This window comes from Leptidea sinapis, chromosome 5, assembly GCF_905404315.1.
Source record: "Leptidea sinapis chromosome 5, ilLepSina1.1, whole genome shotgun sequence".
Lineage (NCBI taxonomy): Eukaryota > Metazoa > Arthropoda > Insecta > Lepidoptera > Pieridae > Leptidea > Leptidea sinapis.
In genome coordinates, this window is record NC_066269.1 from 311,973 (window position 1) to 322,459 (window position 10,487).

Here is a 10,487-nt window from a genome sequence, read left to right on the forward strand (position 1 = left end):
ATGCTAACTCTTAGTAGCTGCTTATCGCGCTTCATTAAAGGCATTAAATATCTTAAGAAACTTAACAAACATAAGATAGGAGTAGTGTTTGAACGACCCAATTTGGCTAATACATTCCTAGACAACACGACATTTTTAAGGGAACAAAATATTAAGGCGTCCATCTCAGCTGGTGCCACTGAATTGTCTGGAGTGATTTCCTCCGTACCTATTGATATGTCCAACAAAAAAAATTAAAATCTTTGCCAAGTATAAAAAAAAATATTTCTGTTCGGCGTATAATGAAAAAAAAAACAAATCCGATAGTGGTTTTATATTACAACCTACACAGGCAATCATTATTACCTTTGCGTCATCTACTTCACTCCCAGATTACGTTCACTTAAAGATGTGGCGTCTACCAGTGCGACCTTATGTGCCGCCAGTTAAGCAGTATTTCCGATGCCTTAGGTTTGACCACTTGGCTAAATTCTGTAAGAATGCTCAGCGTTGCTCAATCTGCACTGAAAATCATTCATATAAAGAATGTACTATACCTATTGACAAAGCAGTATGTGTACACTGTAAAGGTAACCGGTCTTGCAGTATCATGTCAATGCCCTACAAAACAAAAAAAGATATTGGATAGTAAAAATAAAAGTAAAACACCATTATCAGATTTATTTAAACATCCAACAAACTTTCCATCACTCAATAAGACAGAGAACACACAACACATAATTAATTTAACTTTATCCAATCCAGCAGCAATGAACCTAATTACAGAATCAATAATCAAAGTCATTACACTAAATAAAACATAGAATCAAAGCATTAGCTCACACGCAATTAGTTCAGCTATTAAAGATACCATACAAATTAAAAATAAAACGTCACATTCAACTGTCACAAACTTAACATAGTACAGTGGAATGCTCAGTCTGTTGAGTAACAGACTTGAGTTTCAAAACCTACTCTATGAGCAGAACATAGCACTTATATCAGAAACTTGGCTTAAACCAAATATACAGTTTTCTATCAGAGGCTATACAATAATAAGAAATGATTGCGGTAATGATCACAATGGTGTAGCAATTTTTGTTACAAATGGCATTTATTTTCAAAATTTAGAAACATTTTCTGATAGCTCCTTGCAAAATGTAGCAATCAAAATTAAATACAAACAAAAAGACATCTCAATTGTTAGTTTTTATAGTCCTGGCAACAGTGTACCTAACTTTGACAAATCTAAATTTAATAGACTGTTGCATAGTATTCCAAAACCACTAATAACTGCTGGTGATTTTAATGCTCACCATACCATTTGGGGTTGTAATAGAACCAATTCTAGAGGTAGAGACATCATGGATGTAATGGACGATAATGACTTAATGCTCTTAAATAATGATCAACCAACTACAGTGGGTACTAATTCTTGGAGACCAAATGGACTAGATCTAACAATAGTATCATCTTCATTATTCCTGTGCTGTGAATGGAAAATTCATCAGGACTCTTTGGGCAGCTATCACTTGCCTACAATCACAAAATTTTCCATGGTAGTGTCGGAAACTGAATGTTCTTCCATTCCATCCAACATTCCTCCACACAGTAATCTGAAAATAGTAAATTGGGACCAATATGAGAACTTAGTAAATGACTTGTCAAAACAATTTGAAATAAATAATTGTAATCTACAGAAGTCTTACAATAACTTCTGTTCCATAATTCTTAGAGCGGTAGAAAATTCAGTACCTAAAACCAACTACCACTGTCACAAAATTACTCATCAACCTAAAAATAAGTGACAACTTCTTATAAGTTATAAAATGTTTAAACTCCTAAACTCTTCTAACTTAAATAAGTGTCTAAAAATATTAAATCTCCTATGGAACAACTCCACTATTCCAGAAGAATGGAAAACAGACTGTCTAATTCCAATTTTAAAGCATGGGAAAGATTCTAGTTCAGCTGATTCATATCGTCCTATCACACTAAGCTCGTGTGTTGGTAAAATTTTTGAACAATTAATAAAACAGAGATTAATATTTTATATTGAAAGTAACAACCTCTTACCTAATAATCAATTTGGATTTCGATGCGGTCGTTCTGCTTGTGAGAGTATACGGCATTTATGTCTTGACATCCATAGTGCCCAGATTGACAATAAGATATTGGCTGGTGTTTTTTTGGATGTTGTAGGAGCATTTAATAATGTTGATTTAGAACAATTATCATCCATTCTTCTATCCTTAAATGTCCCTATATTATATATAATTATTATATATAATATAGGGACATATATAATAATTATTATATAATATCCTTAAAAATAGTTAGTTGGATATTCAATTTCTTGCATGGTCGTGCCCTGTACTTTACCCGGGGCGTAAAAAGAATAGGGGAGTCCCAGGCCCCTGGGTGTCGTAAGAGGCGACTAAGGGCTTTTTAGAAGTGGGAGAGTCACGCTGCCGTCTTATGACGTCAGCACAATCGGGCCAGACTCGTCCAGGTTAATTACCACACTCGCACAGAATACCGGCGTGAAGTAGCGGCCTAGTGCCGCTATGTTTCGCATAGGTTAGTGTCGAGGACCGGTGGCCATCCCTTACCCCCCCCCCCCCCCCCCCAACACAAAATATGAGCCGGAGAATCCCTCCCCGAGCACTCTCGCTTGGGCTGCCCTTCGTATTTTGGGGTGGGCACAGAACCGCGCATGACCGAGGACAAACGAGGCAGAAACACCACGGCACCCCGGTCCACGCTCAACGTGGACTATTGCAATATCAGGGGAATTCACTCCAATTTAAACGCCGTCCACCACCACCTTGAGACGGCGCAGCCGGCCTTGTGTTTCCTTACTGAGACGCAGATATCTCGACCTAGCGATACCTCATATTTAACGTACCCCGGGTACAAAATTGAGCACAATTTTTTGCCTCATGCCGGGGTATGTGTGTACGTTAGGGAGGATATCTACTGTCGCCGTCTCGGCAATTTTGAGGGTAGGGACCTGTCTACTCTCTGGCTCCGCGAAGATTTAGAGGACCGCGTCCGTATCTATGCGTGTGTCTACAGGTCCCATAGTGGTAACGCAGAAACCGATCATCTCATGGGCTGCGTTGACGGCAATTGACGACGTGCTTGCACAGATCCCCTCCGCTGAAATCGTAGTCTTGGGTGATTTCAACGGGCACAATGCCGAATGGCTTGGATCACGTACCATAGACTACGCAGGGCGATCTGTGCATAATTTTGCATTGGCGTATGGTCTGTCCCAATTGGTTGAGTCGCCAACGCGGCTCCCGGATGTGGATAGCCACATGCCGTCCTTATTAGATCTTCTGCTGACTACACATCCCGATGGCTACCAGGTCTTTGTCGACGCCCCTCTCGGAACGTCCGACCATTGCCTGGTCAGGAGTGTAGTGCCTATCCGACTCCAACGTCGCAGACCACCAGCGACCCGCCGCGTTTGGCACTACAAGTCAGCAGATTGGGATAGGATGCGTTCCTTTTTTGCATCCTACCCTTGGGGCAAGGTTTGTTTCCCTTCGGATGATCCTAGTGCCTGCGCCGTTGCAGTAGCCGATGTGATGCTGCAGGGCATGGATATTTTATACCAAGCTCTGTAGTAGCGATCGGTGGCAGATCACAGCCCTGGTTCGATGCGTCAGTTAAAGCCCCGACACACGTTGACGAAGTTGATCGTGAAGTTGAACGTCGCTCCGCTCTGAGCCCTTCAGGCGATGTAATAAAACCCACCTCTTACGAAGAGGTGAAGCTAATCATTAAGGAGCTTCACTCCAAGAAGGCCCCGGGGCCCGACACTATAAACAATAGGGTTCTTAAAATCCTACCCTCGACTCTTATTACTTTATTGGTTACCATTTTTAATATTCTATTGTCTAATAGCGCGTTCCCCGAACAATGGAAAGATTCCATTGTTATCGGTATCCCAAAACCCAATAAACCTAAAGCTAATCCGAGTAGCTATAGGCCTATTAGCTTAATTAACTCGATCGGGAAACTTTACGAAAGATTAATTCTCGCGCGTCTTAATCATCGCGGAGCTCAACCTGATACCCGACATACAGTTCGGATTCAGAACCGCTCACTCGTGTCCCCAGCAGGCTCACCGACTCACCGAGTACATTCTCGTACGGCGTCAACTTCACGCTACCACGGCAGCCGTGTTTTTCGATGTCGCGAAGGCATTCGACAAGGTATGGCACAACGGCTTAGTATTCAAGCTGTATCAACTGGGAGTGCCAGACAGGCTCGTGCGCATCATACGAGCCTACCTTACTGATCGCTCCTTCCGATATCGAGTAGAGGGCACCCTATCCTCACCCAGACCCATCAGGTCTGGCGTGCCACAGGGTTCAGTCCTCTCTCCCATTCTTTTCTCGCTCTTCACGAGCGACATTCCCAAGTTTCCGAATGTCCAGCTCGCTCAGTACGCTGACGATACGGCACTCTACTTTGGCTCCGCTCTATTGAACCGCTCAACTTCAGTAATTCCTTAAGGTGTCAGTGTGTTCGCTTCTATAATAAACTCCCCGAACATATAGCAAATATGTCTATAAATAAATTCAAATCCTACACAAAAAGTAAATTAAGCAGCAAAGGCTATTACAATATCCAAGATTATTTAAATGATAAAGCAGCCTGGAATTGAATTGATCTACTTAAAGTGTGATTTTAATTGTTTGATGTTATTTATATTACTTATTTGATTTGTTTGATTTTAATTTTATCTGTTTGATATTATTTATTTATTATTATGAAATTTAGTGTATGACTGAACTTAAGCCATTGTAAATCAATGTTATGAGTTCAATAAACGTTTTGATTTTGATTTTGATTTTTTTTTTTTGAACCTTGAGCAGGAACATTAATGTGCTTCAAGACGCCGTCGATGAACTAGGCAACTGGTTCAGAAAATAGCGTATTGAAGTGAACCCCACCAAGAGTGCAGCGGTACTCTTCGGTAACGCGAATAGCATCCGCGCTAAAAAACGACCGACAGACGTCATTAAATTGTATGAAACACCCATACCGTGGGTGAAGGATTACAAATACTTAGGAGTCACGTTCAACAGCAATATGAACTTCAAGAAACATATTGATACGGTATGCAATAGAGCCCGATTTGTGCTCAGTCGCCTTTATCCACTTGTGTATGGGCGAAGAAAACTTCCGCTCAAACACAAAGTGACGCTGTACAAAACCATCGTACGGCCCATACTGTCATACGCAAGCGTCGTTTTCGCGCACACCCGACCGAGCTACTTACGTCGTTTGCAAGTAGTTCAAAATAAATTCACGCGCATGGCAACCGAAGCCCCGTGGTTCATCCGAAACGCTGACCTTCACCGCGACCTAGAGCTTCCGACGATAGCTCAACACTTTAAAGAGATCTCGCGACGCTTCTTTGACAAGGCGCCTAACCATCCCAACATCTTGGTTAGGAAGGCATGCGGGTACACCCCCCTTCACCATAGTCTCAACCCAATAAGACGTCCCAGACACGTAACGGTAGACCCGGATGACGACATCACCATCGCGAACGCGACACCCACACAAACACCGACACAGACACGCACACACCGCCTTCGCAGGCGTAGGCGCGGTCAACCACCGCAAACCACTGGCACTCGTCACTCTGACGATGGCCAGCGGCCCGCACCCTAGATACACCACACATTGTTTTGATAACCGACGAGACGTTAGTCCTCGTCCTGTAATAGTTTCACTACACTCACTAACACACGGACTGACTGACGGACTGACATACACCACTACAGACACAAACACAAACATACATGCACACTAACATTTACACTACTTACACACATACAAACATACATACATACAATCATAAACACATACACACACACTTACATACATTACACTAAACATCACCACAATCGCCGGCGAGTGTGTTCTTCTCATCTTTTCATCTTCATTTCATCTTCATGTTCATTTTCATTCTCTCTCCTTCCCACAAGCACACAGCCGGTCTGAGGTTCGAGTCTCCTTAGGAGACGCCCCGCGACTGTTGTTGCGTAGTCTTTGCGGCCTCCACGGCCCACGTCCTACTTCGCTGTGAAAGCCAGGGCTGCTAACAGCACAGAGGAGGTTTTAGTCGGTATGGGGCGTCCGCTTACGCGGACACTCGAGTCCGACATATTACGCCCCGTTCCGGGGCGTAAATACGTAACAGTATTTCCTCATCTCAAAAAAAAAAAAAAAAAAAAAAGTCAGTTAAAGCAGCATCTGACTGCAAAAAACAGGCGTATCGAACTTGGGTTGCGGCGCTGGGCACAAAGGATTCGAACTGCAAAGTTCTTAAGAGGAAATATAACCGTGCCTCCAGATTTTTTAAGCGGCAAATCGCCCGTGCGAAGTCTAAGCACGTCGTCAAAATCGGCGAGCAGCTTTCCAGTTACCCGACCGGAACACGCAAGTTCTGGTCGTTGTCGAAAGCTGCTCTTGGTACTTGCAACCAGCCGTCCATGCCGCCGTTGCACATGAGGAATGACACCCTGGCCCATACGGCAAAAGAGAAAGCTGAGCTCCTGTGCGCTCTTTTCGCCTCCAACTCGACTCTTGACAACAACGGAAATACACCGCCCGCGGTGTCAGAGCTCTATGCCTGAAGTACAGTTCAGACAGAAAACTGTTAGGCGAGCTCTGTTTTCGTTGGACGTCAGGAAGTCGAGCGGGCCGGATGGCATTTCTCCAATCGTGCTTAGAACGTGTGCCCCTGAGTTGACGCCGGTGCTAACGCGTTTATTCCGGCACTCTTATTCCAAAGGCGTAGTCCCTGACTCATGGAAGTCAGCCCTTGCCCATCCGATCCAAAAAAAAGGAGACAGCTCGGATCCGGCGAACTACAGGCCTATTGCTATCACCTCCCTGCTCTCTAAAATCATGGAGAGCATAATTAGCCGCCAGCTTTTAGTATACCTAGAGGGTCACCAGTTGATCAACGACCGACAGTACGGCTTTCGCCATGGACGGTCGGCAGGTGATCTTCTGGTATACCTAACACATAGATGGGCGGCGGCTATTGAAAGCAAGGGGGAAGGCTTGGCAGTTAGCCTGGATATAGCGAAGGCCTTTGATCGTGTATGGCACAAGGCGCTCCTCGCAAAACTTCCATCATTTGGGCTTCCCGAGAGCTTGTGCAAATGGACCTCCAGCTTCCTCACTGGGCGTAGCATACAGGTCGTTGTCGACGGATATTGCTCGAACCCGAAGCCCGTGAATGCTGGAGTGCCCCAAGGCTGTGTGCTATCTCCTACGCTGTTTCTTCTGCATATGAATGATATGTTGGACACCTCCAACATACATTGCTATGCGGACGACAGCACTGGTGATGCCGTATACGCGGGCCATGCAGGTCTCTCTCGGGAAATCGTCGACCAGTGCCGGGAGAAACTTGTGTCTTCTATCGAGTCCTCTCTCGAGAAGGTCGCGGAATTGAACCTTGTCCAATTTAACCCCCAGAAGACTCAAGTTTGCGCGTTTACTACTAAAAAAACCCCATTTGTCGTATCACCGCTCTTCGAGAACACTTCTCTTAAAGCCGCGCCTAGTATCGGAATACTGGGTCTCGATATCTCGAGCGATTGCCAATTTCGTGGTCATCTGGAAGGCAAAGCCAAATTGGCGTCGAAGAAGCTGGGCGTCATCAATAGAGCACGGCAATACTTCAAGCCGGCCCACATTCTAGCGCTCTACAGCGCAGGTCCGGCCACACATGGAGTATTGCTGTCATCTCTGGTCTGGCGCACCCCAGTATCTGCTCGATCCATTTAACCGCGTGCAACGTAGAGCAGCTCGAATTGTCGGGGACTCAGTGCTCTGTGAACGGCTGGATCTCTTGGCGTTGCGTAGAGACGTCGCTTCATTGTGTGTCTTCTACCGCATCTATCACGGGGAGTGTTCCGAAGAGCTGTTTAACCTGATTCCTGCCGCCGAATTCCACCTTCGCACGACACGCCACAAGTTAGGATTTCATCCCCACCATCTGGATGTATGGCGGTCCTCTACAGTGCGGTTTTCAAGGAGCTTTCTCCCTCGTACTACAAAGCTATGGAATGAGCTTCCATGTGCGGTGTTTCCGGGACAATACGATATGGGTACCTTCAAAAAAAGCGCGTACACCTTCCTTAAAGGCCGGCAACGCTCTTGTGATTCCTCTGGTGTTGCAAGAGAATGTGGGCGGCGGTGATCACTTAACACCAGGTGACCCGTACGCTCGTTTGTCCTCCTATTCCATTAAAAAAAAAAAAAAAAAAACTTTATGTTAGAGTCAATAACCAATTAATAGGTCCTCGATATTGATAGAGGCGTATCGCAGGGCGGAATTTTGAGTCCATTGCTCTTTATAATCTACATAAATCAAATAAATATTGTTTTGGGTAATAGAGTTTCTAACCTCCAATTTGCTGATGATCTAGTAGTGTATAGTTCAGGACTTAATTTATCAAATGTTGTGTTAGATCTTAATGTAGCACTCAAAAAATTGGAGCTTTATTTTCAATATCTTAGTCTTGAGGTCAGTATTGACAAAAGCAAAGTAGTAATATTTTCAAAGCATTCTATAAGAATAAGAGATGCAAAAATATATTATGGTACTCAGGAAATTTCAATAGATAATTCAATAAAGTTTTTAGGAGTTACATTTTTAAGTAATTTTAGATGGCACAAATATGTTGAAATATTAGAAAATCAAGCATTAAAGGCCTGCAATATTCTGAAATCATTAGCTGGTACATATTGGGGTGCAGACCCACACATCTTGCTAACACTATACAAGTCATTAGTCCGTAGCCATTTTGAGTATGCCTTCTTTTGTTATGGTGGAGTAATTACATTAGTGAATAAATTAGAAAAAATACAAAATAAATGCTTAAGGATCATAACAGGCGCATTTAGGTCTACTCCTATTATATCATTACAAGTAGAATGTAATATTCCCCCACTAGCTCTTAGATTCAAATATCTACAAACAAAATTCTTTCTCAAATTAACTTCTATTAATAATCATCCACTCCTATTAAAGATACAGGACTATATTAACCAAACTGACAATAATTCCTACTATCAAGTAGAAGGCATCTCTGATTTGTTACATATTTCTTGTGATCATAATCTATTTTCTAGTATTCTTTGGCCATGTTATTTAAATTCTTATAATTCAAAATATACACCTATTAAAATAATTATTAATGAATCATTAAAATATAAGGAAGATGTATATAGTATGCTGTCAGAGTGGCAAAATTATAACCAACTTTATACTGATGGATCTAAAAGTAATAGGTACTGCTGTTTCTATGGCAGTTTATGACATACAACTGCGTAGTGGGTTTGGTCATAGGTTAAATACCTTGGCTAGTATATACACAGCAGAATGTGCTGCCATATATGCTGCTCTAGAATATATTAGAGAACAGTCACATAATATTTGGATCATTATAACAGATAGCATGAGTGTATTAAAATCTTTACAATATCCTAAATGTAATGTTACAACTAATTTCATCATTTACAATATTAGAGACAAATATTATCAATGCTTATCCCTAACAAAAGATATTGTTTTATTCTGGACTCCTTCACACATAGGCGTGGAAGGAAATGAACAAGCTGATTATCTTGCTAAATCTATTGTGAATAGTAATCAGATACATACTGCTATGAACATTCCCATACCACACACAGATGCACTGTCTCATTTTAAAGGTACATTCTTGCAAGACTTTCAGAATTATTGGCAACAAGTTGTTCAAATAAAGGGCAAATGGTTAGCCGACATTAAAAACGAAATCTCTCCTCCCTGGTTTGTTAAAAAGAAAAAATACTTACACAGAAAATTTTACACCACAATTTGTCGGTTACGTCTGGGACATTCTCGTAGTGGTGCTCATTTATTTAGGATCGGTGTTTTAGATTCTCCAACTTGTCAATTCTGTAATTTATCCATCCAAGCTCTTGATCACATTTTCTTTGACTGTCCCCAATATAATCTTCAAAGATTTACATTGATAGACTGCCTCTTAGATATTTATAAGAATGCTGAAGACATCCCGCGCTCACTTCAGCAGTTATTGAAAACTTATGACTGCTTCGTGCCGCTTTACAAATTTATAGTTTCAAATTTCAACGGTAGGCGAAATTTGAAAATACACATAACAATACAATGACACAAACCCTTACACAGACTTAAAACATATTCGTCCATAAATTATTATTGGACTTGTGTTTATAATGTAAATTTTAATGTATAAATGTAAATATTATATTTGTAGTTATACCTTAAATTAGTTTCATATTATCTTATAATTATATTCAACTAATATTCATCATTATTACTTATAATTCATGTACAATATATTTCTTATAACGTATATGAGATTTATATTTTAGTATTATATCATAAAAGTTTATTAGCCCTGGGCTAAGCTTGATCTTCATTGGAACAAGAATAT

The 10,487-nt window shown here is 41.8% G+C and overlaps 1 protein-coding gene across 1 annotated transcript in view; it reads right to left on the bottom strand.

Moving 5' to 3' along the window:
- Window positions 1-10,216, bottom strand: part of LOC126964465 (uncharacterized) — a 35,623-nt gene extending 25,407 nt beyond the window's left edge. Inside the window, exons 1-3 of the mRNA XM_050807582.1 lie at window positions 9,865-10,216; window positions 2,056-2,241; window positions 346-503 (exon numbers count right to left, since the gene is read on the bottom strand). The gene's annotated coding sequence lies outside the window, so the exon portion shown is untranslated. The remainder of the gene's footprint in view (window positions 1-345; window positions 504-2,055; window positions 2,242-9,864) is intronic.
- Between the last annotated feature and the right edge of the window lie 271 nt (window positions 10,217-10,487).